Raw genomic sequence first — 18,167 nt, 5'->3', positions numbered from 1 at the left:
AACATAATGTCCTCTGCAAAGGACAGCATATTCCTCATTATTTACACCGAAAATCTGCTCACCCTGTACTTAAGATCTCTACAAACAGGTTCTGAAATGCACAGGATTCTTGTATTAGTTCAGCAGCGTGCTTGAAATGTGTACTTTAAACAGAATTCTAACTTCAAACACCAATAGCACATCTAAGCCCTGTTTGAGATGTAAGTCAAACAAGTCCAACTAAAGAAGGATTTGTACCATTTTAAAGTGGGAGAGAGGCTGAACCCTGGCAGGCAGTTACCAGACTTATAAACATACACACAAAAAGTACATCTGGCCTTCACTCAGAAATGAACAGCTTTCCAAAAAATACATGTAAGTGTATAACTTTGATTGGTAGATTTGAATCTCAGGGTTAATTGATATGACTCCCCCAAATGGTGTACTTATTTAGAGAACTGCTATTGTACTCAGAGAACTGCAGCAGCTACTGTAGACAGTGTTGTGGGCAGTGTTGGGAGTGACACGTTATAAAAGTAACAAATGACTGTAATGCATTGCTTTTTGCTGTAACGCAGTAATGTAAGGCCTGACAGGGAAAAAAGTGGTGATATTTTACTCGGTACAAATGTCAATAACGCGTGTTACAATGCTTTATTAACCTGGATTGAAGTGGTGGGTGTTTTGTTTTTCTTCATACTAATTTGCTAAAATCACCGTGATATCAGCAGCGGTGAAGCCTGATCGTGCTCAGGGTTCTCTCAGGGGCAGTCCTAGATTCCAAGTTCTAGTCCAAGATTAGTCCTGGTTTAGACCTGGTTGAGACCTGGTTTAGTTCTGGTTTATTCCTGTTTTAGCCCTGGTTTAGTTCTGGTTTAGACCTGGTTTAGTCCTGGTTGACACCTGGTTTAGTCCTGGTTTAGTTCTGGTTTAGTCCTGTTTTAGTCCTGGTTTATTCCTGTTTTAGTCCTGTTTTAGTCCTGGTTTAGACGTGGTTAAATCCTGGTTCAGTCCTGGTTTAGTCCTGGTTTAGTTCTGGTTTAGTTCTGGTTTAGTTCTGGTTTTGTCCTGGTTTTGTCCTGGTTTTGTCCTGGTTTAGTCCTGGTTTAGACGTGGTTTTGTCCTGGTTGAGACCTGGTTTAGTCCTGGTTCAATTCTGGTTTAGTCCTAGTTTATTCCTGTTTTAGTAGTGGTTTAGTCCTGGTTTAGACCTGGTTTAATCCTGGTTTAGATGTGGTTTAATCCTGGTTCAGTCCTGGTTCAGTCCTGGTTCAGTCCTGGTTCAGTCCTGGTTTAGTCCTGGTTCAGTCCTGGTTTAGTCCTGGTTTAGTCCTGGTTCAGTCCTGGTTCAGTCCTGGTTTAGTCCTGGTTCAGTCTTGGTTCATGTGTTGTAGTCTATGATCTATGTTCTGTAGGTGATTATAAAATCCCCTCTACACCACTGCTTGAAGTTAAACTGAAAGTAAAAACTACTTCAAACAAAGTGTTTATTTTGCAGCACATTTCCTAATCTGTTAAAAAAGGAAATATTTGAAGAGTTGTCAGTTATCTACACTTTAGCGCCAGTGCATGTAGACTCGACTGGGACAAGAGCCGTCTGTCCAAAAAAAAAAAAAAAAACTAAAAAAAGAAAATTGTGGATTTATTATGGCTAACTTTCCAGCAGAAATGGTTGTTTTTCCCTCCAGCATACAGCACCATAAAATGACCTCTCCGTGGAACTGAGAGAAGCAAAACTCGGCACTAAGAAGCTTGCCCATCTCATATCTCAGTGTCCCTTGGTTCACCGTTGCAGTCATAAAATGTTAATGTATTGAAGTCTGGACTCTGCGTGGTCCCGTGTGTGTGCCTAAAAACAGTTTGAGATGCAGGAAGAGGCGCATTACCACATCCCGCAGACAGGAGGCGGTAACATCAGGGGTTTGACCTGTCTCGCTGGATTGAGATTATTGAAATGATGGACTGACAGGGCTTTGTAAACAGCAACTTGGACTTGTGTTTTTGGCTGTTCTGTTGACAAAAAAAAAAAAAAAGCGCTACCAGTCAAAAGTTTGGACTCACCCTTTTTTTTCCCCCTATAAGTTTACTACTTTTTACATTTGATATACATACAGAAATACAGAAAACATCAAATATATGAAGTAAGGTGTATTGAATTATGTTGCAAAGAAATAAAAAGTAAAATGTTTAATTTTCAAAATTATTTTATAACCAAATTTTCAAACTTTTGACTGGTGCTGTTTAAAGTGCCTGTGCCAGGTTAGACTACTCATTTGACTAAAATACAGTTAAGATCTTTAAGATTTTAGCAAAAAATCATTCACTTTTGTTTGCCCAATTTGGCCTTTTTTATGGTTAAAATGTTGGAAAACTTGACATCACACTAAGGAATTCTATAACTGTTCCCTCGCAAAACTCCTCTTACGTACACATATAAATAATTACCCGATGAACTAGGGCTGGGCAAAAATAAAAAATATTAATCACATTAATCACATCAGTTTGAGTGCGATTAATCGCAATTAATTACATGTTATACGCAAAACCAATTAATGAATTAAAAAGTAGCCTATAGCGCACTTATTGGAAATATCAACGAAAGAGCCACACATTTGTTGTGCAAACAGCATTTCTTTCAGAGTGGAAACCTCAAGAAAAAAATATTGAACGAATTTTTGTACTAACATATTTTTTCAATATTTTTTTATTCAGTGAGTAATAAACACTACCCTAGTAATAATTTGTAGATCAGTGTTATAAACTTGGACTAATATTTCTTGGGAAACGTCATACGGTGAAATATCGTATCGTGAGACTTGGAATCGTTACACCCCTAGTCCAAACCTTTGACTGGTAGTGTGTGAAATGGGAATACAGATATCTGTGTATTTTTTACAGACATGATCGTACAATCATCTGTTTATTTTAGTGACAAATGTGAAATGAAGGCGCTCATTGGTCACAGTCATTTTAAATAAAATGGCATTTCTCTCACCTCAAGTTAACGCGCCCATATTACGCTGTTTTCTGATCCATGTTATAATGTTGTTTCCTCATCAAAAACAGACCTAGAGTTGTGTTTTCTTTCGTTGATTAACAGACAAACCTGCATATTTAATCTGAGTTCTTCTCTTAAACAGAAAACACTCCGTTCCACCTTGTGATGTCATGCGGTAATACAAGAAGTGCTCAACTGTGTTTTTAAACTCTATGCACCTTCACTGGATTTGGATCATTTCAGCCTTCTCTACTGAACTAAAGGTAAAAAGTAGCTTGAAAACTACCACTACATGACATCACAAGGTGGAACAGAGCATGAAACAAAAAACTCCAGATATGTTTTTGAGGAGGAAACAACATTACAGTATAACATAGATCAGAAAATAGTGTAATATGAGTCCTTAAAAGTTAAAATGACTGAACTGACGGGACACTCAACTTATTTTGATAGATTTTTGCATTTGTGTTTTGACGGCGTAATCAACAAGCAAGTCAGGTTTCTCAATGGACTCTGCTTATTTCAGTCACTTATTCATTCTCTCCTGTCATTTCACTACAAAATTACAAAAGGCCATAATTGGATCTGAGTTTGTACAAAAGCACAATCAGTCAGAATCTGTATAAATACAAAAACTCTCCAGGCTCAGTTCATAATCACTTTTTAAGTACTGGTGACACAACATGGTCTTGGTCAAAATTACCGTTCAAACGTTGAGTAACACAATGAATTTTTATTTTGAATCTTTTTTTAAGGGTGGGTTTATAGTGGACATTGAGTTAACCAGTCTACCTTTTAGTGTTTTAGTGTTTCGAGACAGACTCTTAAATGGGGGACTAGGTTTCTCTGACTAAATAGGCCTGGGGGATTATAGGTACTATCATGTCCAGGATTTAAAAAAAAATACTCAATAGGTGTTACCGGATTTTCTGGACTACAAGTCGCTCTGGAGTATAAATCGCACCAGCCAAAGAATGCGCAATGAAGAAGAAAAAAACATAAGTCGCACTTTTTGGGGAAATGTATTTTATAAAATCAGAGACCAGGAACTGACATTTCATTTTGAAAGGCAAGTTCTAGTAAAAACAACAAAACAGAGAAGAGGCTGAACAGGCGTTAATATGTTAATGTAACATATTAATAACAGTTATTCAGATAATTATAGCTTAAACAACAGAACATAAGTTTCCCAAACTCACGATCTCACTCCAAATCACTAAATCCATTGAATTCTTCATCCTCGGCGTCACTTCTGTGCGACCTCAGGAGATAAACCATAGATCCCTGATGTAAATGAAGCGCCGCTTCCTCTTCTGTGTAGTTGTCGTCACACTCAGCATCAGTTCCAGTTAGAATTAAAAGTTAAAACGCTTATATAGAGCGTTTTGATAACTTATAGATAACTTATACCAACTAAAGTCTGGAGGAGTACTGATGGTTTCCTCCCCATTTTTATACCGATTCTCCTAAAAGCTGCCAATACACCATTATACGGTAGCTACAAGTTACAAACATGTTCATTAAGTTCTGCGGTCGTCTGGAACATGTCAAATACATCTGCATACTTCAATATGCCTTAGAGATAAGTTTGATATAAGTTACACATAGGTTCAAAACACGTTACTCATAAGTTATGTGTACGCTAGACATTATCTCAACATATTTGGACTTATGAGTAATTTACAATTAACGTGTGTCAACGATCACATAACTTACCTACAACTTATGGCCAGCGTATGCAGGACGTATAAACATACTGTAAGCAGACATATGTCGCCGTATGTCAGCGTGCTTCAGTGTGCTCATAACTTATACAATACTTACCTAGAACTTATCCGACGTATCCACACACTTTTGCATCACCGTATGCATGCAGACTTCCTCCCAAAAACCCTCGTCTAAACGTGGAATAAAAAGTGAAAATGCAACTCCACTTTTGCGTCTTCTGTTCAGACCGTCATCATATAAACGTTAGCCTCAGTCAGTTTGGTCTGGACTTGGGTCACATCACTGAATCCTGAGTTGGCTGATCATACGCACACTCCATGGAATCATCACTATGCGCAGTCACGCACAACAGCTTCATTGTGTTTAGTTTTATTTTGAACATAACTGCCATTTGTGTGAATGGGCCGAGCTCAGTGGCACGCTTCACTAGTTCAGACTTTAGTGGCTGGTCGCATCTAGAAAGATTAAAAGGCTGTTTTTAAGACATTTGGATTTTCAACTGAGAAAAGGCAAAGATCTCTAACAGCCAAACACTATAGTTTTGTGTTGTGTTTATAGAGACAATATAACAATAAAAGACATTAGACATTTTGACTTGAGGAAACAGGGAGAGCATACATCAAGGTTTAAAAGGGGTGACAAAACAATAAGCACGGCTTCTTTTCTTCTATATGGGAGTGTGTTTGTGTGTGTGCGAGTGTGAGTAGGTAAATCATGAAGCTGAAAAAATTAAATACATAAAAATAAATAATATAATGAAAAAAAGAAGAAGAAAGAAGAGGGAAAGGGAAGAAAATGAAGATAATTAATAACTGAGATAGGTTCCACTTTTTAATTAATTTTTTCGTCCTTCATTTTTCCTTTGTCCTCTCCATTCTCCTCCTGCTCAAGCACATTTCAAATAGAGCTGCTAAAATGGAGGACTAAAGAAGAGAGTGAGGGGGGAGGAGGAGTGGGGTCTGGAACATTGTGATGGTTTAACATGTATCCACGCTTCAAACTCTGACCTTGCAGCCAGGTGTTTTCAGGGCAGTCTTTCATGATGTCACCAGCTACTTAAGCTGCAGCTGCAAAATGAAGAGGTCTCACCACGCTTTTCATCCAAGCGTTAAATTGGATTAATTTTTCCAAAGAAATAAGAGACAGACAGTCCAAACCTAAGATTGTCCTAAATAAGCTCTCAATCATTTTAGAAAGTCCACTTAAATATACTCTATAAATACATTTTGGGTTTTAGGTGTTTTCAGGTGATTTTTGCCATTTTAAAAAGTGGCAATCCAGGAGAAGCACCAGCACAAGTCTTCTATCTTCAGCATTATTGACAGGGTCTTTATGGATCCTGAGCCAATCTGGGATGAGCCGCTTTATCTTGAAGACACGGGCACTAACCAAGTCTATCAGTGTTTGGAAAATGGTATTGTAGAACATTTGCACAAGCATGTTGAAGGAAAAAGTGATCCTCACCAGTCAGATCTGCAAATGAACACCAACTTCACCCCTGAGAAATCTGTCATTGTCAGCATGGGCTTTGAAGATCCAGATCCAGTTTGGGATGAGCTGATTTATATTGACGAAACATGTGAAACCCAAACACTGGTATTCTGGACACAGAAGTGAACACTGAGGAGAACATCCAGCTGAACACAGCACTGTCGTCATGGAGCTTGAGGATCCTGATCCAATTAATGATGAGCCAAACACGAATGAAGACAGGCTGGATCACATTGCCATCGAGGACTCTGATTCTGCTGGCTCTGGCCCAAACAGCTCCTTCTCCATTTTTAAATGGTGCAAGACAGTAGCATTTGGTGGGTCTTTTAGCAGGACACTGTGCTGTCAGATATGTGGCATCAGGAGGCTCTGCCATTTTCACTGGAGCAACTGTACTCCGCATCGTACATTGTATTTTCAGGATGAGGAAGAACCCAAGCACCTATCAGTGAATCACTGTAAAAAAAAAAAAAAAATTCCAGTTTTCATTTTGGTCAGCCTTAGAATCAATTCGAATAACAAGACTAATATTTAAAATTGCAGAGGCTACTGGATCCAGCACACTTAGACTTAGATTAATTTTGTAGTTTAGTGATATTTTATTTTTCTCTCTTTTTTCCTCGTAAGCAGCCACATTTGTTTTAATAAAGATGGATCATGCATGTCCCTGATTGGCTAATCCACCTGTCAATCACGCCTGTCTGAACGATTGGATTCAACAGTGACCATACTCACATGTTACTGAAATATTTTGAATACTAACGGACTAAAAAATGGGATAAATCATAGGTCCTACACAAAACTGACTGTCTTCAAACCTCCTCAAAAAACATACCCGGACTTGTGTTTTACTTCATTCTTATCCTTTATTATTGTTCTGGCTACATCTCCAAAACTCAAAATACTATGAGCCTACCTTTTACCTTTTGCTCAGTAAAGATGGGCACTTCTTGTATTACCACATGACATCACAAGGTGGAACAGAGTATTTTCATTTTGAGAGACAAACACAGCCTAAATCTGCAGGGTTTGAGTGTTAAACATGTGTGAATGAAACAAACACAACTCCAGGTCTGTTTGAGATGAGAAAACGTTATAACATACAAAGATCAGAAAACAGTGTAATATGAGCCCCTGAACCACAACCTTAAAAATAATCAAGATGAAGATGCAGTAGTACTAGTAGTAGTAGTAGTAGTAGTAGTAGTAGTAGTAGTAGTAGTAGTAGTAGTAGTAGTAGTAGTAGTAGTAGTAGTAGTAGTAGTACCAATCCTTCAAACTGACACGTTTTGACAGGTGTGCTGTTGCTTCGCTCTCACAGAAGTGCTGAGGAGGAGGCGAGGCTAATAAAGAGTGTGTGTGAAGTCATACATCTGCTGCTCCTGATACTGGCTGCCTGTAAATCGCATTGGGACACACAGCCCTGCCTTCCAACAGAGACCGGGGAGAGACTGTGTGTGGAATACTTAAAGCTTTAAACCAGACTGTTGTTCAAAGTGGAAGTGAGTGCGGATAAGCTGTCCAAGGTGCTTTTACTTAAGGTTGCATTGTGTAACTTTTCTGATGGAGGCCCAGTCACCTGCTTGATTCTATAGATATGTCATTGCTCTGCCTGGAATGTTCCACAGTGTGACATTAAGAAGCTCTACCTTACATTTACTCAATTACAGGTGGTTTTATAGCTCAAAAACACCCAGAAAAACTTTGGTGTCAGTGAAGATAGAAAGGTTTAATATCATACTGTGAAACATTACAGACGAAGCATTAACATATCCACTAGGGCTGAAGGATTTTAAGAAAAAATTGAATTGAGATTTTTCTGGCAGATTTTAATTTCATCCATGATTTTTTTTTTAAATCTACTCAGTGCACATGAACATTTGTGAACATCACAGAAATTCACAGAGTCCTGCACCGACGATTTGACACTGATGATATTAAAGGCCCCATCTCATGCCAAATAACTCTTTTCACATTGTATCTTCTGCACATATACAAGCACAATTTGGGTTTTGGAACATTCCATTACATAATAGTTATGAAATCTTACTGATTTCTTGGAGACAGTCACAGACCAGGAACTGTGAAAGACCGACTATTGCTCATCCCCCCGCCCGTCCTGAGAAAGCACAGGCTCCGCCCTCCAAACGTGACGTAGGCTCTGAGTGAGCCGCCCTTCCTCCGCCCATCTCAGGGAGGGAGGGGGAGACAGACGTGCACCCTGATAGTGGTAGGAATAAACTTTTATTCATCATGGTGATACAGCGCGTTCAGCTGCATGTGTTGGACTCGGAATCGGACGAGGACTTTGAGGTGCACGAAGCACAAGCACCGCGTCCACATCAACTGAACATTACTGATTGGTAAAGTATTAATAAACACTAGTAGATAAACTTATTATATCGTGTACACTGCAGTGTAGAACAATGAGCTTATACTGTCGCTTTTGTTTAGTTGTTCATGTGGGAATTGTCAGTTGATGCGGGGTGGAGGTGGTGGAGGCGGTGGAGCGGGGGAGGGGGTGGGTGTGAAGCGGCTTTTGCTACGTCCAACGCGTCATAGGTGTAGCTGCCGCGTCATCGTTGTAGCCGCTTTAGTTCGTTGTCACATGGGAGGGTGGCAGAAATACGATGCAATTTGTTAAAAAAACGCCGAATCAATCTAAAAAACACTTCGGCGACATATACAAGGCCCACACATCACTCTTAGAAGGTAGAAAGCTCAGAAAAGTTGATTTTGCATGAGATGGGCCCTTTAAGTGATATTATAATGATAAATGTTCAAGAGTTACTCACCCTCTGAAATGGGTATTACTCGGGTAAAATTTTCTCAGGTGCAGTTACTAGAGTAGCAAATGCAAAATCACACTTCTCAGAGTTTTTAGACTTTATACTTTGACCTGTAGATTTCTTCGACTTCATACTTGTACTATTGTATTGTATTTTATTGAAGTAACAGTAGTCTCCTCTGTAAGGCTGGACTTCTTTCAACTTAAAGTTACGACTCACAACACTGAATTTGAATGTTTTGTTTTTCTGCATTCCTACTGCAAACTATCATACAGATTTGTGCTTTACTGTTTTGTCCATCCAATTCTAAAAAAAAAAAATATAATAATAATAATCTGTGTTATTTCGTGGACTTTGTACTTCTTCGGAGTAATATTATAAGCAGGCCCGTCAACAGAAATTTGGTGGCCCTGGGCAAAAAGACTCACATGGGCCCCCTTCTAATATTAGTTAATAGGCAGAGGTTCCACTTCTGGGCCCAGCACAACAGACCCCTTTGTCATAGTACTTTTATCTGAGTATAATTTTTTTGCTATCAACAACTATGCATATGACACCCTATATACATTTGTGTTGTGTTGTGGTGTGGCCATGATGAAAGTTTAGTCAAATAGTATTTTTATTTAGTTACTCACAGCAAATCTATTTCAAAAATGTTTTCTTTTGTAGATTTGTCCTTTTTCCTAATAACTTTTTTTCGGTTTTGGTTGAATTCACATGGAGTTTGTTGTGCCACTTTCCTCATTTACAAGAAAAGCCCAAATAAAATTTACTGAACCATTTGAAAATATTCGACAAACAAAAACGAAAAACTCTTCATTCAAAACGCAGCGGCCAGAAGCAATTGACTTGATAGAGCTTCATGGCCGTTGTATTTGCAGTACTTTGAGCGTGCATGGGCCGGCCGAGACTGTAAAAAATCAATTGAGAATCGGTAATAAATGCCTGTGGGTACTGTATGCACGTTTCACCCTATGTGCTTTTGACATCCCCGCCTTCTTTATGCAAACATACCTTAAGAAATGCCTTTGTAGACTCGTATAACTTTGATGGCAGGGCTACGCGGTGTGTGCATAGCCAACTGGAAGATGTCCTTTATACAAAACCAATAAAATGGCACTTGAGGGTTCAGTGCGTTTGAGTCAGGAATATAAAGGTGCACTGGGATCCATACTTTTCAAAGTATTTCAGAACATTATGTCATGAAATAAATGCTAGATATGATTAAGGGTCCTATATTTTGCCATTTTCTGATCTATTTAATGTTATAAGGTTGTTTCCTCATCAAAAACACACCTGGAGTTGTGTTTTGTTTCATTCACACATGTCTAACACACAAACTCTGCACATTTATAGAGTTCTTCTCTCAAAGTGAAAATGCATCACTAGGTGGCAATTCAGGAAGCGCACCACTGTGTTTTTAAATTGTATACACCTTCACTATAATCATTTGGGTGATTTCAGACCAGGAATTGCCAATCTCTAGGGAACTGAAGTTAAAAGGTAGCTGCAAACTCGAAAACTGCCACTACATGACATCACTGCTCTAGTTCGGAATTAAATTATTCTATTTCAAGTTTACGTGGAAATAATAATTCCAAATTAAGGTTCACATGGAAAAGACATTAAATTGCCTTTATTTAATTCTGCTCAGTGTCTGGGGGTGGGGAAGGGTTCTGATTGGACAGGGACAGGAATGTATTTACCGTATTTCCTGGCTATTAGACACGCTCTTAAGCCTCTAACCGCATCAAAAAATGACCAGGCGCCCCACAATCCAGAGCGCCCCATACACGAATCCACTCGGGTGTCCCAGCACGACTTCAGTAAACTACAAAACCGCAGTGCACGCAAACACGCACGGAGCAGACAGCGACCGCACAGCGAAAAACACCCGTAACCACACTCATCACTCGGAACGAACTGAAAAAGCGAGTCCAATGTGCCACTCTGAGCCACAACTGAACAACTGAGTCACTGCGAACACGCCAACAATCCGGCGGCCCCAGACAGCACCCTCCCTACACGTCACAAGTGAACAAAGCCCAGAGTCACCGTGAACGCGCCAAACAAAGTCCGACCCATCGAACTGTTGTGTTTCATTTAAAGTCCAGTGTGGTTTATTTGTGAAAAAAAATAAGAAGAAAAAATAGACCATTCAATGACATTGCGCCTTATAATCCAATAGTGCCCTATAGTGCGGAAAATACGGTACATCTATTAGAAGAAAACACACACTTCAGCTGCTACCGGCTTTTTGTCATTTCAGTTTTTTTGTACCCATACAAACTGGGGAAAAGCGGTCCAAACCCAGACTCTTGAACCAGCGGGAGCAGCTCCGGTTCAGGTCGGGCCCAGATCAGCTGGAGTGGGGAGCGGTGTTAGGGGCCTCAGCCTGAGAAGTACTTTCCCTTGGAAGAACCAAATGCGCGAGGGACGGACGGCTAAGAACAAATCAAACGGGATTCGCGCTTCTGTCTGGATGTTTTGCACCACCTCGGTACCAGCCGCAGTTCTCGAGCACAGAGGACAGCAGCAACCTGCCCGGACCTGTAGTCCACAGCGCATTCTCACTTTCACCACACTGATCCTATGCACAAAGGATGGCACAGAACCACTCGGACCGAGTTTATTTCACACCCCCTCCTCACCCCTGGTCTGCCACCTCCGGACACTGTCACCTTTCCTTCTCTGAGGAGTCTGCAGGTCTGAGACAGACTAATAACAAATGGTTACTCAAACATGTGTGAATGAAACAAAACACAACTCCAGGTATGGTTTTGAGGAGGTAACAACATTCTAACATGTCTTAAAGCTCACAGGAGTATTTTTTAAACCCCTGTGTCCTGTTGGGTCCTTTTATGACACTTTTGATCATTTGTCCCTTTTCTTTGCATAACTCTGTTCTCTCCAAAACTCAATTTGAAAAAAAAAAAAAAAAGCCTAAGATTGTATTATTTGAATAGTTTTCCCGCAGTTTTTCCATGCTTTTCAGTGGGGCTCTCTGGAGGGGTGTATATATTTAGGAGGATCTTGGGGGCATATGCTTACCTGGGGGATGTTTGGGGGCACACTGGAGGGGGTGTTGGTGTATGCAGGTTTGCAGTTTTGTCATAGCATATCTTGGAGCGTTTGACACCAGAGTTAAAAAGCTGAACTTTTGGCATTCGAAGCGCAGTGTTGACGAGTCACTGACTACTCTCCAGTGATTCTACAGAAGGCAAAGAAAGAGAAAGCTGCGGGAGTCAGTGATGAAACTGGGCAAACTTGGAACTCCTCTGAATTAGCCTATGTCATGGACCCAGACATGTGGTGTAATAAACACACTAAACCCACTCTCTTAACCATCGCTCACAAAGAGACCAGGAAAACAAAACATCAAAAGACATTCGCAGACAGCAATGGATGTTCTTTCTTGATGCGTCTACCCTCAAATGCAAAGACGTCTACTAGAGGTGTCCAGCGCATTTTTGATGCTGCGGTCTGAACACAGCTTTAAACTCTCTCAAACACCTACACCAGGGGTCACCAACCTTTTTTCTCTAGGGGCTGGGGTCAGTACTGGGGTCAGTATGCCGTGTAACATAATTGTACGACCCAGACCAAAATCCACAATACCATATCAACACATAATTCCTTGCATATATTTGTTTATCGTTACTAGTGATTTGCAAAAGTACTTCACATGTTGCTTTAATTTGAAATACCACAGACATTCCATTTATTGCACTAACTGCATTACAGTGCTCTGCGTGTGTGTTGACTGTCACTGGTTGATCTTGAGCTTGTCAGTTGATGAAAATTTGGCGGCATATGTACCGTATTTTACGGGCTATTTGGTGCTCTGGATTATAAGATGCATTAAATGGTCTATTTTCAAACTTTTTTCCACAAATAAACCGCACCGGACATTAAACGAAACACAACAGTTGGATGGGTCAGTGGGATTTTGTTCGTGGCGTTCACGGTGACTCTGGGCTTTGTTCAGTTGTGGCGTGTAGGGAGGGTGCTGTCTGGGACCAACGGATTGTTGGCGTGTTCACAGTGACTCAGTTGGACATTGGACTCGCTTTTTCGGTTCCTTCCTTCGTTCCGTTCCTTGTCTGCATGGAGTGATGAGTGTGTCTGTGGTTGTTTTTCGCTGTGCGGTCGCTGTCTGCTCCGTGTGTGTTTGTGTGCTCTGCGGGTGGTGCGGCTTTGTAGTTTACTGAAGTCGTGCTGGGACACCCCAGTGGATTTTTTTGAATAGAGCGCTCTGGATTGCGGGGAGCGCGGTCGTTTTTTGATGCGGTTAGAGGCTTAAGAGTGCGTCTAATAGTGCAGAAAATACGGAAAATATGTCATATAATTATTTAAATATAAATACTTCATAGAAATTCAATATTTTAATTTAAAAACACAGACATATTTTTACTTGCCTAAAAGTAATAAAAAAAATAATAGGCCATGAACTTTTAAGGATTGCCTCATAGGGCCACTTCAGGTGGTGGTGGGGCAGATGGGCTGAAGGGCCAGTCAAAGGGGTGTGGCGGACCATAGTCAGCCCACGAGCCTTAGTTTGATGACCCCTCACCTAGACCATGAGCATCATATTGATCACACGCTCCTGAAAACAATTTGTTTAAATCCATTTTGTATTTTTTATTGAGTTCTCAGACAATCTTAAAACGTTTTTGACGGTGTGTGCTAATGTGTGCATTGTGTCTCCATGGAAACTAATGTAAAACACTCCATCAGTACTGCTTTTCCTGCATTTTCTTAGCTCTTAACCTATATGTTTACCCCTAACTTAAATCCATAAATATTGATGACTCCTGACACATTCTAATCTCTTGTACAGCACCATCCCAAACCCGACAGGAGCAAAGTCCACCGCGCTCCACTGAACCTCCTCAAGGTGATTTGAGGTGCTACACTGTAGGTGCCGAGTCATGGAAAAATGCACCTTCTCATTTATTTTAATGGACCAGCAGGGGAAGTGAGTGACTGCACCATGACTGACAACGGCGGGTGCTGCACCTGTCAGTCAAGCTAACGAACCCTCCCTGAGATTTATTTACGAGCCATACCGGTGTCAGTGTCCTACAATACTGCAATATACTCTAATGGAATCATCTGCAGGGTGAGAGAGTGAGGCTCTGGGTGAATGAGCTAACCTCACTTTTCCTCCAGCAGCAACAATGTTCGGCGTTGTCACTGTTGTGAATTAATGTAGAGCAGTATTTGGTAGAGTGTGCGCCCCACACACAGAGAGTTGGTAGTTTGACCCCGCTCCAATCTCTGGACAAAGCTGATGTGTTCTTGGGCACGGCGCTTAACCCTCATTGTCATGCACTGATGTTGTATGTTGTGTATGGGCAGAGCTGGGTTGTACTCATCTACTTTTCTAAGGTCAGGGTTCTCACGGTCATGGAAATCCTAGAAAAGTCATTGAAATTGGAAATGTAATTTTCCAGGCCTAGAAAAGTCATGGAATTTTGTAAATTCAGTGAAAGTTTTGGAAAAGTCATGGAATTTTAGTATTTCTTTCACGCAACTACAGCATACCTCTGTGCCTTTTGTTTAAAAGAGACGACAATAAATGCACTGACAGTATTTTGAATGAATTTTGAACCAAACCATAAGGTGAGAGGAAAGAGTTAACATTTCATATTTAGCCCTAAAAGTCTGATCAATTCTACACATGTAGGTGCCGTAAAGTCATGGAAAATTCACTTTGGGTCATGAAAAAGTCATGAAAAAGCTTTGAAGTTTTGTCAGTGAAAAAGAGTGGGATGGTATATTCAGACACCATGCTTGAGTAATGTATTTGCCAGTGTAACAGTCCTCTTACTTGAGTTAAAGTTTTGGTTACTGATTCATCAGACAGTTTTGCTTTGTGAAAACCGTCTAACTTCGCTCGACAGTAGGCGGGTACTTTTTTATTGAACCAGTCACTGCTATTTGGTCGTGACATATAATGCGCCGGAACGCTCAGTGGTGTCCAAAGAATTGCTGACTTCACAGTTCTTGGCTGATTGGCCAGTGTGTGGTCTACAACTTCCAGGGTTCTAGCAAATCATCTAGACTCTAGTGTATTCCCATTCCTGACCTAGTCACTGGAGAGAAATTAAACTGCGTGGAGGCACTAGGTGGCGCCAGCTTGGCTAATGCTCACTCCCACTGTGAGTTAAATAAGTGACAGAAACTTTATCCACCTTATTCCAGAAGTTGTCATGGACTAGGGTGACCAGACATCTCGAAAAATTCGGGACAGTCCTGAAATTTAAGATTCTATCCCAAATCCCAAATCCAGCCCAAATGTCCCGAAAATGACTCTCAAACAGAATACTGAGTAGATATTTTCTGATAAACATTAAACTGTCGGTAGAGAGGTTGAGTCGACTACACGCAGCCCCTGATGGATTCTTGGAGCTTTGTTCGCATGACGTACATTCGTCTTGAGCGCCTTCTTCGTCATAAGAGAGAAGAGTGTCTGATTGAATGCGTGGGCAGAGAGTACACAGCAGCCGTCATGTTTGGAGCCGAACAGAGAGCAGAGGGGAGACAGCGAGGTGAAGTATCAGCGACGTGTGGTCAGAGGAGGCAGGTGAGGCAGTCTCACAGCCAAGCTTTCCATTGTAACATGTAGTTTAGCTCACTGTGTTACGTTTTTAAGTCTTTGGTGTGGCCGCTCTGGGTTCAAGACTGTGATTTGTCATTTACATTCTTAATTAGTTCTTTGCTCTGTTTTGTGTGTAAACTAAGTAATTTATTAAAACTCAATAATTTTATTAGTTTACATGATTAATGTGTGTTTGTAAAGAAAAGCAACAAAGCCTACGCATTGCTCCCCCCCCCCACACCCTCCCTCGTCCCAAATTTCAGCCAACATCATCCTGAATATCAGCCAGCCTCATCTGGTCACCCCATCGTGACGCCTCCATCATCATTCAGGTCGTATTATTTTGTACGCGGCTGCCGATCTTGACAGCAGATAAGTTTAATACGGACTATAAAGAGGTTTTAAAGCCTTTTCAGAGAATCAGTGCAGTGTGACTTGTTGATGCACAGGAACATTTAACATTTTACACCACTGAACCGACCTTATGTCATATTTAAGATGTAAAATTGACATTAATGGGATTCCCGTTTAACCGGAACTGCCACCACAAGAAAGTGCGGTTTAGAGACAAAAGTGATCGTATGAAAAGTTTGGAGCTTGTGTGTTTCTTTCAGTGTTCCTTCAGCTTTGTGTTTCCTCATTTTATTTATTCATTTATTGTTTATTTGAATAGGGACAGATGCACAAACATATATCACAGTGTTCATAGCCAAGGCTGATTCACAACACCTGTCCCCAGAACGGCTTTTCAAACAGTTCACTAAAAAGCAGTGGGATTTTTGGATGAAAAAGCACTAAATAAATGTGTCAAGAGAATCAGATATCAAACTATAACAAACATACAAACTCACACATACTGTACTCGCATTTCACTTTTTTTTAGTAGTCTTATGGTCTAGAATCTGTGAATTCAAGTGAATACTGTTTTGTAGTTTTAAATACCATAAGCTGCACTGAAAGAATATCTAGGTATGTTAAAATGACTTAAATCAAGAACAATTACTGTATTTGAGTAGATTCAACTTGACAAGCCAAATGATCTACCAATGGAATAAATGTGGTTTTCTTCATTCAAGCAACTTTTGATTTTGTTTAGTATTTTAAGTGCAAAGAGTTATTGTTTTTCTTATCTTAAGTAGATTTTAAGTACAATGTTTAAGTAAAAAATATTTAAACTCTTGTGCACCCCTTTAAAATAATCACACCTTTGCTCCTTCATGACAAAAACGTACACTGGAAAAGAATACCATACTATTTATATGCAGTACGGATTTATGCCTTTTTTTTTACATCAGTGTCTTCATTTATGTCTGCCCTAATCATACATACCAAATATTATATAATAGTTTGACATTTTAACCCCTTAAATACCATTTTTGACTAGCCAGGCTGGTGCCACCTAGTGCCTCCGCTCAATTTCATTTCTCTCCAGTGACCAGGTCAGGAACCAGAATACACAAGAACCCTGGACGAGCACCAGCCAATCAGCGAAGAGCCAAACATTCTGTGTTGGCAACGATTCCTGAGATCGAGGATTTAAAACCGGAACAAAGAGAATGTTTGGTGAATTTTATCAAGGGAAAAGACGCTATTGCCCTTCTTCCAATGGGATTTGGGAAAAGCTTAATATACCTGTTGCGATTATCAGAGGCTGGGGGCTCCTCAGCAACACGCCCATATCATTTTAACCTCAAATATCTACATCTCTGTCCTTCAGTGTGGACTCACATGTACAAATGTCGTTCTCTTGATATAACCTTGTAATGGAAGATACACAGTAAAAAGAAAAATATTTTAAAAATTCTAAAAGACAATAAAACAAAAAAATGAAGGGTTTTCAACACCAAAAAATGAAAAATAAATGAACAAGTAAAAATGTACTGACAAAGTTATGCCAGTAAAACCATTTTGAACGGAAGTCAACGGGACAAAAATTAACTCAGGACCACGGCTGTGAGTATTTTGATTATAGACCGTTCAATTAATGTGATCTAGAGAGAAAACACAGAAATTTAAAAATACATCACAAAATACACAAACAGGCCAATTTTGGTGCTATTTGGTGCGATAATGCTAAAGTTATGCCAAAAAAGAAAAGTTGAAATGGTGCAGGAGAGTTAAGTACAAAAAGTCTTCTTCCATCGGTAGATCGTTTTACTAGTCACGTGAAATTTACTCTTTCTTAATTCAAGTCATCTTTACTTGGCTAGATGTTGTTTTTTTCCGGTTGTATACATTTTTTGCCTAATGCCCATTGTTTTTTATTCCTGCTTAAGTGATTTCTTGGGCCAGTACTTTTTTGTTTTGTGATGCCATACTTACGGAAGCCGAGAGGGGCCACAATAAACGCAAACGCTGCAACAAATACAAATGCGACAACACAACAAAAAGCCACAACACACCAAAAAAGCCACAGCACACCAAAAAAGCCACAACGGAAATGACTGCGGGACTTTATTTTAATGCAAACACCGCAACAAATACAAACGCCACAACACAAACGCAAATGCCGCAACACATTAAAAAGACAGAACACATCAAAAAGCCACAACAGAAGTGAATGGAATGTGAAACGAAT

The 18,167-nt window shown here is 40.1% G+C and overlaps 1 protein-coding gene across 1 annotated transcript in view; it reads left to right on the top strand.

The window, feature by feature from the left end:
- Nucleotides 1-18,167, top strand: part of LOC110163802 (whirlin-like) — a 345,556-nt gene that overhangs the window by 239,530 nt on the left and 87,859 nt on the right. The window lies entirely within an intron of this gene.

The sequence above is a fragment of the Boleophthalmus pectinirostris genome, unplaced genomic scaffold, assembly GCF_026225935.1.
Source record: "Boleophthalmus pectinirostris isolate CB_2022bp ecotype Guang Dong unplaced genomic scaffold, ASM2622593v1 HiC_scaffold_4, whole genome shotgun sequence".
Lineage (NCBI taxonomy): Eukaryota > Metazoa > Chordata > Actinopteri > Gobiiformes > Gobiidae > Boleophthalmus > Boleophthalmus pectinirostris.
This window is presented reverse-complemented; position numbering and strand designations above follow the sequence as displayed.